Source organism: Nipponia nippon, unplaced genomic scaffold, assembly GCF_047370975.1.
Source record: "Nipponia nippon isolate SJK-2023a ecotype South Korea unplaced genomic scaffold, ASM4737097v1 scaffold_10, whole genome shotgun sequence".
NCBI classification, from domain to species: Eukaryota; Metazoa; Chordata; class Aves; order Pelecaniformes; family Threskiornithidae; genus Nipponia; species Nipponia nippon.
This window is the reverse complement of record NW_028262291.1, coordinates 7,230,121-7,245,283: the sequence shown is the minus strand read 5'-3', so window position 1 is coordinate 7,245,283 and position 15,163 is coordinate 7,230,121.

Genomic DNA, 15,163 nt, shown 5'->3' with positions numbered 1-15,163 from the left:
CAAAAGATGTGGCAATTATTTTTCTAGCTTTTTCCCCCCTCTCTGAAAGCTGGAGGTGATTGATTTTGCATGATTGTTCAAAGTTTCTCCTGAAGCCTGTTTCCCAAAGCCCCGGAGAAAGGGGCAGGGGTAAGAGGAATTAAAAGGGATATATATTTCTTTGGGTTTTCTTGACATCAATCATATATTTTCTGAATGAAAACTGCTGTATGGTGACATTTATGGCATCGGCATTATGTGTCTGACATCCTACAGAGTAGCAATTCCCTTAGAAAAGGCTTGTGTGTCTGGAAAGCATTTCCTCCCCTTAAACTCTTTAATAGGCAGTGTTTGTTCGACACTTGGGCGCACAGATTGAATCCTTTACAATGTCATTCACCAGGGAGCTCTCAGAGGCACCAAATAACTTTGAGAGGTGCCTCCTAAGCTCCTGGCACACCAGGTCTCGTGTGCTTTCCCACTAAATGGAAGGATTAGCAAAGCCCAAGCAGGTCTGGATCTTTCTCCCTGAAAGAGGGGTGTTTTGTAGTGGGGAAACCAAATCTTTCTGAATCCGTGAGTTTCAGAGGCTTGAAGAGGAAGCTGTGACTCTGAGCTGTCTCTCTTCCCAGCAGAAACTCCTTCTTGCACAGCACACCTCCTTTCATTGTGTAATGCTGGTAGACTAGTCTAGATGTGACTCCTCTCTGGCAGAATTTGTCTTAGCTCCCAATATACGGGGTGAAGGGATAACTGGAGACTCGGCTCAAGTTAGAGAAGCCTTAGCTTCACTCCCTCTAAACAGAGTTCAGGAGGAACCTGGCACTTTTGGAGGGGGGGGGAGGGGGGAGAAATCTGAATTTCTAGAGGACTGTCAGGCATAATTAGAACTTGGCATATATTTGCAGACATCAAATGGATGTTGAGACAGCATGTGAGCAGCGTCCCGGGCCTGACTGCTGGTGAGGGCGAGTACTGGGAGGAGCAGAGCTGCTCAACAGGAGTCCGCATTTGCCAGCTCTTGGGAGTCTGGTTTCTGCTTAAATGATCCCTCTCGGGGTATATGAGCAATGAGGACTGCAGCCGGGTGAAAATTTCAATGATAGAGGTTTCTTAGTGAAAATGCCAGTATAGCAAAAATCAAAATATCAGATAAATTCATAGGGATTTTGCTGCCTGTGTCAGTTTATGGGGTTATGAACTAGGGAAGAAAATAAATCTCTGTTTCATTCTGACAATTAAAAATAAATGTGCCAAGTTTATTTTAAAATAAATGTGTCGTTGTTCTTTTATACTTTTTTTTTTTAAATACAGTCACATCTTAGCCAGCTGAAGGTTTCATTATTGAGCTGAAATACATACTATAGGCCAATTTAAAACTGATTATGTGGGCTTAACCTGATCTGCAAGCCATATCTTGGGTGACTGCTTGATAAAGAAAGAATTTGAGTCTCATGCGCCACTTCAGTCAGTTGTACATTTCTGTTGGTTTCTGATTAAGCAAATGTGTGAAATTCAAAACAGGAGTGCTGACAGCTATTGTACCGATTGGGGAATAGTGAGACACACAGGCTCTGAAAATAACAATATAACGTCTTTCTGCACTTGTTTAGGTGGAGGCTGCCAATTGACAGCCTGTGGCCCAGACGCAGCCTGTTCTTGAACGTTTTTCTGCTGTTATATCGTAGTATAAGGTTTTTTTGTTGTTTTGGGGTTTTTTTTTTGTCCATTAAAGTAGTCAATAAGTTGAGCATCCTGGCTTGGTTGGTTAGAAGTAAATCCAAACTTCTGTATACTCTTTGGTATGTAACACAGCTTCTGTAAGTATTGGAATATGTCAACGTTTTCTGGCAAACAGTGTTTTCAAATGGAAGTTATTCTTGCAATTGCAGTAAAAACATCTTAACACAGAAGAAAAATATAAAACTGTAAAATATTAAAAAAATACTGTGCATTAAGATTTTTTTCTTATAAAGGAAAGCCCAAGAAACTTGGATAAAACAGGAATGTAAAGGATTTAAAGGAGTATAAAGCAGAGGTCTGCCCTACCTCTGTTTCTGGGTGGTAAGACTCTGCCCTAGCCAGGGTGGCTGGTTGCCTGTGCCTCCAGAAGCGGTGGTCCCCATCACAGGCGATCCACTTGTTTGTGCGCACACACATGACATCTGTCCCACTCTTGTGCTGCTGCCCACCTGCCAGCATTTCTGACCCTTTCTTAACGCATTTTAAGAAAGATCCAATGGATCTAAAGTGCTAATGTGTAAAATTTGCCACTGCACTATCATCTCTCCCAGGGAGAGCGTGGTCTCTCCCTGGTCCCCTCCCTGGCATTGCCCTGACATGCCTGGGCAGCAGGAGAGATGGTAGCGGCTGACTTTTTGTTGGCTGATGTCTTTCCTGGATGCTGATAACTCCCAGAATTCCCAGAACAGATATTGTCTAGTGTTTTGCACAGGGTAAAAGCCCAAGAAGGTGACCGTATTTACTGACCAGTTATCCCTTGTACAATGCGCCTGGAGCTGTAAAGTGAACTCTTGATCCTGGCCTCTCCAAATGCTATTTTGGAAAAGATCCCTATATTTTAGAGGTGCCCCAGCCTGAGTGCTCTGCTGGGCAGCTCGCTCACCCTTTGCAGATGGCTGTGCACATCGCACAGCATGCAAACCACGGGCACACCAGTAAGCATCAATAACCTAAATAAATCCCTGTTGGGGTGAGTTTGCAGTGCCACAGGGCTCAGGACACAGCCTGCCTCATTGGGGTCTGGATCCTGGGCAGGTTTTGCCGGGACCCCAAAGGGTGTTTGCAGCACATGGCTGCTGCAAGGTATCTCCACCACAGATGAGGGAGTAGGGTGGCCAAGCAGGCACTGCCTTGCCTCCTTGGAGGGGTGAGACCTGCCGCCTCTGCCCGGGACCCCTCTTCTCCCGCAGGTTAGGGACACCCCTCCCAACATAACCACTGAGTCTGGGAAGAAACTCCAGTCCACGGCACTGGAGTGAGCCGAGCTGGCCCAGAGAGAGGAGTAAAAGCTCTAAACACAGGACTTTCCAACCTTCAGTCTGCCTTAAGTACTGGCAGGATGATCAAACAAGGAATTGTTTGGGTTTTGGTTTTTAAGTATAAAATATGCCTACGTCTAGAATTACATTTTTAAGACATTAAAAAGTGATGCTGTCAAATCCTATAATTTGCCTCTGTTGAGACAAACAGTGCACCTTCCCATCTTAGAGTTGCTATTTTTTGCTTTTACTACTGACACTTAAGCCTCCTTGTTTGTAAACTGTGCCCCTTTATTTCCTGGTATCCTGTTTCCTTTCCCCACTAGCCAGCTAGCCCCTCTCCCCTTGCCGGTGTTCCAGCTGTGGTGGGTGCCCTTGCACAGGGCAACCATGGCCAGCTCCTGCTCCTCTGCTCTTCTGTCCTGCTCAAGGAGGTCACGGCTTCAAGACCCCACTCTACTTCAGAGAGGAACCTTTGGGAAATCTGGTTTCACTGAATTAAAACACTATGAGCAAAACATCCTTTAAGAAGGAGAGTACTCTGTGTAAATCTAAGATTTTCTGATAACTAGAACCTTTTAAGGTGTCTTACGTATTAAAACTTGTATGGAACTTGAAGGGGCTGTGTATTAGCTTCTCGGCTGATGCTAGATGGCTGTGCTGCACTGACATGGCTGAAGCTAAACTGCTTTCCACCAGCTGAAGGTCTGGGAGGTTTCTGTGCAGGAATGTAATGGTCTCACCTAGAGCCCCGTGCGGAAACACAGCCCTCTCCAGCAGAAGTGGGAAGGGGAGCCCAATTGATGTAGCTGCAGCGACGAGCAGCCCTTCCCTCCTGAAAGGCTGCCTCGTACCCTTAATTACAAGCAATTGGAGCTCATACTACAAAGTTGTTAGAAGCAAACTTTGTAAATGTGCATTGTCATGGAGACAGTATAGATCAGCTGAAGGAGCATATGGTTCTTTACTCCTTCGAGCTATCACTGGAAGGAGTAGACTGAGGAATATATTTAGTGTTTTCTTTTCAACAGATGACTAAAGATAAGGAAATAAAATTAGTTTGAGAAAATCCTCCTCCTTTTCTATGGGAAGTTGGCTGCTCTTCACTCTGCATTAGAAAAATATTACTGAGATCTCTTGTTTTATAGCTGATCATTGACAGGCATTTTGGAAAGGTCATATCTGAGAGACTCTCTTCACAAGTGCACAAAGAAAAACACGAGTACTTTTTTCTTTAAAATTATATGAATTTGCTGCTCTTAAAAGAAGGGTCTGTGTGTGATTTTTCAGAGATAGAAGACAATTCTTCCTTAAAAGAAGACTCTTTTGATCATAACTATATGCTCACATCCACTTTAAGACCACTTCATCGCCTCAGGGACAATGAGAGCCTGGCTCAAAAGTCCTTCAGCAGCCACAGACGAGCTAACGCTGGCATCGGTGGAACGTGTAGTTCCCTGCAGCCCTGTGGACTTGCCTCTTCCCTGGCCTGGAAAAGCCCTTGGCTGCCCCTCTGCCCTTCTATCGAGAATGCCAGTTGCTTTAATAGTGGGGTTTGTAACGTGATTAAAGCCATGGTGGAAATAAGGAAGCCCTTTGTCTCACGGGGTTGGAGAGAGATGCATTCAGCTAAAAAAAGACAGTGAAATTGTTGATGATATCACCATTTCTCAAGAAAAGCTTTGTTTTAAGGGAAAAAAGACACTTTTGTTCAAGAAACAAACAAAAGCATCGTGCAAAAATATTTGACCAGCTTTATGGTCTCTATTCACTAGCAACTGGACCACTGCAGTTCATATGAGTTGGACAACAGATGCAAATAACTAATTACACTTCTTTAGCAGCCGGTCTTTAGACAGGAACAGCATTAGTATAATTCCTCAATTAACGGTTCAGGCGAACAGTGGATTGTTCTATGCCTTTATGATACTTGTGCTCAGAAAGGGCGGCCTGACTGTGGTGTCCCAGCTGGAATTACTTGAGGGAAAATGTTCCCCTTGCCATGGTGAACCTCATGTCTCCTCCCAGAGTCCAGGTGGAAGAGGAAGATAGGAAATTCTTTCCACCTGGTTGTGGTCTGCTTGGGGAATACTTATAATCTTCCCCATAATGTATTAGTTAGCATGGTATCTTAGGAATTTTGGGGTTGATGCTATTGGGTGTCTCTGGAGGCAAGAGCACAGGCAAAGATGAAAGGGACATCAGCTGGGTGAGCAGCCTGGTGGGAACACAGGAGGTATCACGTTGCTTGGGCCCCTTGATCCCCTGCTGCCATGGCCAAGGATGGGCTGGCTGAAAAGGCTTCAACACTTGGTTCTTGGGTGACAGAAGTGCCTTTTAATTCTTTCCGTATTATTTATGTTCAGCAAGACAGCAAGTTGCCTCCTAAAGGGAGCAGTGTCAGTCACGTGGTGGTAGGAGGTTGCGTTAATATTTGAGAATTTAATTGGCAGCTGTGCCAGGCAGCGTAAGCAGAAAGGGGGTCGGCTGCAGCTTTTCAGCCATTGGGAGGCTTTGTTTCTTTGATGTTTCTGCTGTTTCTCTGGCAGGTAGGTGACCTGGGGTCCAGGGGAAGGGGATCAGAACAAAGTTGCTCAGACTTGCTTTCTGCTTCCTTCCTCTGGGTCCATGGTCCTGAGTGAGCTACTTCTCAGGGCAAGATCTTGTTTCCCTGTCTGAGCATGGGTCTGTCAGACTGGAGGGGGGAAAAAAGACACACCACACCACCCCCCAAAAAAAAAAAAAATTGGCCATGATTGAGCACATGCAAATTTGACTTTGCTGGTACTAAATGTTGGGGTGAATTGTGATCACCTTCTGCCTCAAAACTGTATCCATTTTGTACTTGGTAGAGGGTTTTTTAACACAAAACTGTCTATTTTGTTTTAAATTGTGCTATGGAGTGCTAAACCAGAACCCTAAATGGGACATTCATAAGCCTGCAAAGTTGAGCAACCAAATGAGGGGAGATGTTTGAATTAAGACGGCCAAACAGTTGAAGTTTGGCAAAATTTCTAGCGCCTGAAAGCTAGTGTTTTTAATGGGACACACTGAACAGCTTCATAATGGGGGATGCTATATGCCAAACAAAATGCGCATACTACGCGACATATAATGTAACTTGACAGTTTTAACCATGTGTATAATTAGTGATATTGACTCGGTAACGCCAAGAACGACTTTTTGCTGGCACTTCATCCCATAAATTGAATCTTTCCCAAGGAGGAAAATCTATGAGGCACTAGTCAGTCACTGACTCACTATCAGCTGCCTCCTTGCTAAAGCCTGAATGTATTCCATAGTAAGTTATTTGTCACAGTGACTCAGCATTGTAGGCTCCTTTTTAATTTCTCTCTCTCACCACAGAGCCAAGAAAATCTCCCACCTCCCCATGCCGTATGCTACTGAGATAGCAGTTTGTATCATCGGCCAAAGGATAACACATTTAAATGTGTGCAAGGAGCCTTATAAGGGCATTAACACTTGCCTCCAGGTTGGACGTCACGACGGCGAGCCAAGGAGAGGCGCCAATAATAGATTCCTTGTGTTTGTACATGCCGCGGTGACTATTTGTGCCGTTCGTGGGAAACGGAGTGATATGCCAGACGGCAAAGTGTTTCATTTATCCAGAGTCACGGGGGTTGATCCTGAGTGAGTCTTCACTCAGACATGCAGCCCCGTTCCTGGAAAGGTCAGCAAGCGGATCCTGCCAGCCCAGGGGCCGGCTGCAGGAGGGGAGCTGGGGATCAACCCCATAGCCTCTCCCTTCGGTGGGTAGCTCCCCTTCAGCCCAGAAAAATCAAGACTAAATGATAGTAACTCTGAGCTGCGGCAATACGTGTGCCTTGACTTGCACATCTATACCTCGGCTTCCCCTGTGCAAATCAGGGATGAAGAGATTTACCATCCTCTGCAAACCGCCCTGTGTTCTCTATATCAAAATGCTGGTCCCGTTAATTGCAGGTGTTCCCCAGCTGGTGCCTCAAAGCGGTGGGGGAAAAGCTGTCGAGCCCAAATTCCTGCTCTGATTACGTCATTCCCTAAAACACCGCTTCACCCATAGGGGATGGGGGAGGACAGTTGTATGAAGTGAAAAATGGCTGGTGGTGCCCACCTTGACGAAGAAACAGAGAAAAACAGAATAACGCTGCTGTTTCTCTCTGCCGCCTGGTGAGCCGAACCCTTCCTCATGGCATTATCTCATGTTTACTCAACTAATGACCTGCTTTCGTATTGCTTTATCCCTCAGGCCCTATTGGCCACAGGTGTAATCTGTGGAGAATTTATAATTCGGGCAAAAAAGTCACTCGCTTTTGTACTAACTAAGAAACACTATTTATTTCGCTAGGAATTGATCTGTGTTTAGCCAGCATGAGCAGTGTGGGAACCAGACCAAGTAACCAAGAGCTGCAGGGGGAAAAGGTGGGTCTTATCTGCGAAGTTCTCCAAACAAACTGAATGGGGAATGCGTTGCATAGATCACTTCTTTTATTTTAGTCTAAACTAATATAAAGCACTTGAAGCTCAGTCAAAGGATGCTTTAGTGATGTTTGAAGCAAATCCATCTGTCTTCTTGGTGTAAGAGCATGGCTTTCAATTAAAAATTAACGCTGCTGAGATCCAAAGGCAGGCAAAAACCATTTCCACTTTGCACCCTATGAGATGGGCGACAGTCGAAAGGGGAGGAAAAAAAAAAAAGATGAATTGGATTACAGTAGTATTTGAATGCCTACAAAGGGAAGTCTAAACAACACTGACCTCATTTCCAAGCTGTTTTATGAAATCAGTCATTCTCGCAGGTAGGAATGCACTGTACTCCCACAACTGTAAGAAGCAGCATCACCCCCTCTGACCGGTTTGCTGCCAGGTAGGAAGAGCCCTGCACACGAGGAGTTTGGGAGCCCCTGTATACAGATGTACTTGTCAGTACAAATAGGAGTGCCACACAGTAAGCCAGGCACCGGCTGCTACTTCATGGCCAAGAGTTTTGCACAAACAAAACGATTGTGACGTGCTCATCATTTGGGCTCCTGCGCCGGCCAAGCGGGTGGGTGGATGGCTGTGTTCCTCTCCCTGACGGATGGCAGGGCTTCAGCTGCTGGAATTTTAAGGACCTCTTTCTGTGCTGGCAACTACAGACAGAGCTCTTGCGAATGACATGTCATCCATCACAAAACCTCCCCAATCACCTTTGTGTCAGGATGCAATGACCAGACAGCTCAATCGAGTTTTGCGTATGCTATTTTTCCCCTGAATCCTTCCGTCTCCTCCTTCCTCGTTACTCGAAAATTTATTTATGAAGATATTTGCAGTGGGTGCAAAGGTCAAGTGGAACCCTAGGGGTTAAAAGCTGATGTTTACTTAACATCAGCTGGAAAGGGAGGTGAGCTGGAGGCTGTGGGAAGAGACTCAAGGTGGGTGCATTCCCCAGCCTGAGCCCTCTCAGAGGAGGGCAGGTTACAAGCTCCATGAAAAATCTTCCAAGGCTGGGAAAAGGGTAAATAACATGTCAGCCCAGAAAATCCAGGCTGCCTGTGCTCACCTGAATGGCAGACTGTGTGTGTATATATAGCTATAGACGTGCATGTGTCACTACCGCATTTTTTCCATTGCATATGCAGCACTCTTTTGGTGCCTGTCCGTGACGCTGCATATTGCAAGCGTCTGGCTATGCTGTACCGCCTTTGAGGTTAAGAAGTGAAGCAAAACATCTGAGGCATGTTACTGAAATACTAACCAAACCAAAACAAAAAAATGTCTGGCTCCCAGGTCATTAAAATATTAGAAATACTCGTATGGCAGATCTTGGAATCTGCTGTTTTCCAAAGCTGCTTACTTGTCCCCTTCTGGAGAGCAGGGAAATAAGTGAAAAGTCAGAGTTTCTCCAGGATGGAAGTGCTAAGCTGATAGATAGTTTGGAGCATCACAGCCCACAGCATCACTGGCGTCCTTGTATCTTTGCAAAACTCTCCTCAAGCCACCAAGTCACCAGGCAATACCTTGACAACATCAGGTTTTTTTCTCTCTTTCAAAGGTTCAGTCATCTTACCCCAGGAACCACTGTCATTACTAAGAATCTTCTGTGTTCAAAAATCCCAACGGAGGTGACATTTTTGAACTTGTCCATTTTTTCTCATCTTTCAGTTGGAAATGTATAGAGCTTAGGAATTAGCTGTGTAAACAGGCATCTTGCACATATAGAGGCAACACTGCAGGAAATTCTTTTTTGCAGGAAAACAGTAGAATAATGTTTCACATCACTGTAGGAAATTCAAAGATACTGTTGGCTTGTTATTTTTACTTTCTCCTAATTTCTAAGCATTTGTTTGATACTGTTCTGTTTTATATAGGTGCCAAAATATTTCTAGTGTTTTTCTCTGGTAACTGACTATGGCCACAGTAATGATTTGGAAGATAGTTCTCGTCTCTTCCATCAGTGATGGGAAAAAATCGCATCCCTGGGGTAACATCCTCAGAAGTAACACTCAGTCTTGCTTATGTGGCAAGTGGAAGTGACCTATTGCAGAAGTGAATGTAGAAGTAATGTTACGCCAACACTATAAGCTCCAGTAATGCTCATGTCTGGGACTTTTCTCTGTGAGGATGCTTCCATACAGAAATTTCAGTGGTGGTTCTGGCTGCTGATGCTGCCTCTCCAAATGATTAGAGCTCAAGAAAAAATAGCAGTATTTCCTAATGAAATGGTAAATGTATGTCATGAGGATTCAACAAAATCTCAAGTGGTTGATCAGTCTCTCTTTCCCCCTGCCCCTGCAAATTTCAAATTTCTGATCACCCTTGAAAGCAAATGAAGACTAGTAGGAGAGTGTTATTACAAATGACCCCAAAGCTCTGAGCTGGTTGCCCTTTCTCGGAAGGAGGCAGGGTTGTTGCTTGATCTCCTGCCAATTAACGATAGCCCTGTCAATTATCACTGAGTGAGAAGTGGCAGCCTCCAGCAGCTCTGGGAGCGGTGACCCTCCTCTTCCCAAGCCTTCCTCAGAGACAGCAACGCAGGCGCTGCAGGAGCATAATGGGCTTCGTGTAGGATTTCACGTCCTCGCCTCTGAAGAAAAACGTCTTGGCGTTGCCTTTGCAGCACTAGGTGACCCTTATCCTGTATCAGCACTCAGCTCCACAGATAGATAGTATCTCTAAATTAAATGTGTTGTCCGTATGGTTCGTGATGACAAAATGGGCATCGGCTTGTGAACGCAACCTTACTTTTGACTTCACTTTCTGCAAAGAACTGCAGGATGTGCAGTCAGAAAGCAACCATTTGAGCTCTTTTTTGTTTGTTTGGTTTTTTTTCCTTTGATTATTTGTGCTGTTTTTACAGCTACTGAAAACTGAAATCAAACAGACAAATCAACCAGCCCTAAACTACCCTGATGGGACACTGTAACGGCCACCTCAGCAGCCGTGTGGCTCAGTCCTCGCAGCAGGTATGGGCTGACACATCTTGATTAATCGAGTGTTTGTGGGCTGGAAAGGCTCGCAGCTTTAAGTGATTCAAACAGGGCTGGAAAAGGGGCACAATTCCTGTAGAAATTTCTTTGATGCTAGAAGGCAGGTATCGCCTTTGCTGGAGCAGTTCAGTCTGGGAGTGGGCTCTGCAAAAGGGTCCGTTGTGCCTCTCCACCACGCGGCAGCAGCTGCAGGGCAGGTCCCTCCACTAAAATAAAGTACATTTCTTGGCTTTTACAGAATGTTGTCTGGTAGGTGATATAAAAGCATGCAGTATGTCCGCCTTTTAGTTCTTTCTTTGTATTTCTAGGTGTAAGCAGGCCACAGCTGCTGCCCGTACTAGCGCTTCGCACTTTTATGTCTCCACCCGGCTGAAAGCCTCAAATCCCTTTTTGTGAATAAACACTCCAGAGAGGCAGCTTTTCCATTTCAGAGATGGAGAAACCGAGTCACACAGATAAGGAAACTATTCACCTGCACCTGTGAGTGTTGTAAGGGACAATAGAGCCCAGCTCTCTTAATTTCTAGTTATCTGCTCCAGCTGCAAGTTCTGAAGGGAAGCTTTCATTTTTGCATGACCTGTAGGGATTGCTGCTTTTAGAGAGGACCCAGCTGTTTGTGGTAGAGGAGAAGTGCGGCTGCGGAGGGAGCATCAGTCTGTTATGTAAAACATGATGTGGACACTGAACTGTTCATCTAAAACAGCAGAGGGGGTGTAAAAAGGTCTCTGTGAAGGTGGAGCAGGGAAACACAGTGGCCATGCAGGGATGGCAGCGGGGCTGGGGGATGCTCCACGGCTAATCGCTGTTTACAAGGTACCAGCACTAAACTCTACGCTGCTTCGTGTCTGTGATAAAACGGGCAGCTCAACACTCTGAAAGGCAAGATTACCTTAGCTAGGGATGAGCTTACAGATGGATCCTTAGGCCATCGAAAAGCTTTCAGTTCAGATTGATTTTTCTGTGGGTGAAGCAGGGTTGCTCTCTCACGTGGCAGCTTTGTTCTGGGGGGCGGTTGGTTGCTCAACCCTTCACCATTAATGCTGTCACTTTCTAATAAAAGCATTGATTTGTAGATTTGGGTTGGAATACCTGGGACAGCTGTCACTCTGCCCCAAAGTCATAAATCCTCATGGTGTTCCTCATCTGCCAGTCCTCTGTGATTAAAGCAAGAGCTCCTTGGAACGATGAATCACCGAGGCTCATAGGTATTCGCTTGGCGCGTTACCGCTGCAGCCCACTCTGTGTGTTGTCCAGGCACTGTTTGCCTGACATAAACAATAGATAAGATGTCAAACATGCGGAATTGCTCTGGAAGGAAACAGCAATGATCTCCAGAGCTCCGGGTTTCTTATTTCCTTTTAAGCTTGGATATTAAATGTGGAGGTTCTCTAAAACTAACACAAACACTGGGGTGGTTGGCAGTCTCCTTTATTTGTGCATATAAAATATGTTTTGGTGCAGCAGGGAGAGAGATGCCATTAATACCTAATACCAAGCATGCAAATTACTACTGGATTTTGTGTAAGTAATTTAGATCCCCCTGGTTTTTTTCCATAGCGTTCTCTTCTATTTATGAATTTCTTCCCTGTATCTCCCGGTTTGCCCGCGTCTTCATTCATCATTCATTTACAAAGCCATTCAGAGCATCAGAAACCAATTTCCTCCCTGAACCTGGTCCTGTAACAAAACAAGGCTACCCCGCATGAAAGTGATGTTAGGAAGATGTGCGCTGTTTTGAACAGCGGAGTGTGTAGCAGGAGGTGGATTAAGACTAAAAAGAAGCCAAAACTGGGTTTCACAAACTAAGTCTTGTCTTCAGCTCAGCATCTCTCCACAACATAAAAATAATGCTTGCCGCTTTGTTCTCTTGCACAGGTCTGTAAACTGTCATGAAATCACACATCAAGCTAACGGACACTGAAGTTTGATTTGCACTTTTTTCTCTTTTCCTTCCTGAATCCTTGATTCCTTTCTCCAACCAGACAGCTTAATTAGCCCAAGCCCACCCAACAAGTAGCTGGCTAGCAGCTACCCATCCCGCGCGTGCTGCTCTGCCTCTGAATCACCGCCTTGACTGAGATCCAAGGGCTCTGCTTTACTCTCCCTCCGGGGTGTGCATGTACGAGCGTGCAAGTGCACTGCAGGCAACCCGCGTTTCATCCCTATCTGCAGATAGCAAATGTAAATCACCGGGGCTGTTACACAACCGCTACCTTACATCGGTACAAATTTGTTGGTCTGTTCACTCACACAAGTGTTTGCTCCAGTGCCTCTGCCTGGTGAATCCCCACGCCAGCAGGACCCGCGTGCACTGCGGACGGAGGATTGCATCCTCCCAACATCTCCAGAAGGTAAGGAGCTCAGGCGGCTCTTTGTGTTTTCTCAGAGGTAGGATCAGGTGGTGGGTGGCTTGTCCGGGAGGGCATGGGGAACTGTGAAGTAAGTTGAGTTTAGAGTAGAGTTTTCCCAGGGTGTCCGGGCTTGCATTGCATGCTCCTGCCTATCTCACCAATACCTGCGTCCTCCATAGACCATGCGTGTGTACAAGGCGAAGGTGAGGGAGCCTGAGATTTGCACAGCTGCGATGGCTCTGACACCCTGCACTGCTCTAAGTTTATTGGGAGAAGCATTGTAACTTCTTAGTACTTGGCCATTGAACTGCGTATTGCCCATGAGAGTGGTTAAGTAAGAACGCTTTCGACAATCTAGCCATAAATTATGTGTGGGAAATAACGGTTACGTATTAAAATTATTTCTGTCAGCTTCAGTATTTTGATGTTGCTTCACTTTTGATAAGACTGAGGAAAAATACTGCCCACACATTTCAGATCCTGCTCTCACAGTCTCACTTACTCCTGTAAACCAAGGAGAGCCATCCACGCGAAAGGGTCGCATCCGTAGGAAAGCATGCCACAGACATGAAGTCCTCCTGACTTTTTTTACCCTATCTCATACAAATAATCTTCCCAGCCATGTTCTCACTGTAGCACCCCTGATGGCACCCTTCCTCCAGTGTACCTCCAGGGAAAAGGCTTCAGATAGCTTGTTCCAACTTACAGGGCCTCAGGAGCTGAGGAAGACCATTTCTTGTGCTGTTGCTCTCAGTCATTCTCTAATCTCTAGTTTTTTATTCTATAAATTGCCATATTTCCATTCTGGTTTATAGTCAGTCTTTGTGCGCATGTAAATGCATACAGGTGCATGTAAATATGTGTTACTCATATACGCGTATGTGTACGGAAAGGTTGGGAAGCAGTAGGTCAATACGATGCCCAAGCTTTTACTCTGGGACACGACATCGCTGCTGTACGTAGCCACAGTCCTCAGATCAATAAAAGCCTTTTCACTTGCCAGAGCTCTTTTGCCATCTCTGCAGATGTTAGCCCATCCTCTCCTCTGCCCAGCGTCCCTGGCATTGATGGGGGTGCACAGTGGTGAAGGGTGGCCACGCTCTGACTGCCTCCCCTCCCGCGAGCGGGCTGTAGGACTCACCAGAGCACGGTGCACGACCACCAGCCGTGTCTCCATAAGGTAAACTTGGAAAGTCTTGTCTGAACCCCAGCCTTGACTGCTCTGGGAGGAGAAGGGGATGAGATCCAAGCAAGAGGCTCTGATTTTAATCTCTTCCTAAGAATTTCAGCCTGTACTGGAGGCAACACCTGGAGACGCCTCCTCTTGCCTGCAGCCCAGATGCACCTGGGATATCTGAGCTCTGGTGCCTTTGTGGCACCAGCATCTCCCTAGGTGCTTCTGTACTGGACTGGCATGGCACTTCCCACTGGGGCCTTCTTGGTGTCATCTCTCCTGGGCCCCATCACTGCTCTCTCTGCTGCTGAACCCCAACAAATAACTCCTCGCCTATTAGCAATTCCTGCCTTCCACCCAGAAACCTGCAGAGCAGGTGCTGCCTGTATCTAATCCCTCCTGGCTCCATGTGCTCCAACCCTACCCTGTTTCCTCTGGAGAAGCTAGAGAGAGCCTGTGTGCTCCCACCAGCTCCTCTGGTTGGCCCAGGAAGAGCAGGTTTTCTACCTTCCTCCATAAAACACAGCAGAATAAAAGGCAGCATCTCCACTGCCAGCCCATGCTCCAGGACAGGCACTGCCTCCCCGGGCTTAGCGTGTGCCCTGACATCAAGGCACGCTTGTCGCTGCCTGCTTATCTCAGGTGCTGCTTCTTTTGATGGTGCCTATGTAGCTGCAATGGGAAGAATCACTTAAGACATCAAACGTACAAAATGGCGCATATAAGGATGGTGAATGTTAGTGAAGGAGGTTAGAATATCGTAGTTATTTACTGCACGTGACTACGAGCATAGACCTCTCCATACTGCTGGATTTCAGTCTGTGGGTTATTCATCAGCACTTTTTGGCTATTTATATTGGTAAATGTAAATGACAGGGAATAAGCTGTACTAATGAGTTTGCACAACAAAAAGCCTTTATCATAATAAAGAATTAGGTGGGAAAAAAGTTTTTAATTAGCTTCATTTAGTTATTAATATACACAAGCAATCGTTAGAGTGATTTGAAAAGTTTTTGGTTGGTTTTCTTCTTTACTGTTTCTGTAAGGGGCCCAAGGCATGGGAGACAGATCCTGGTCTGATGCAAGGTGGCTCAGCTACACAAAACCATGGAGCTATGTCAATTTAAGCAGCTAGGAATCCAGCCTGCACTTTTCAAATTGCATTCAGGGTTTTTTAGGTAGCTTTAT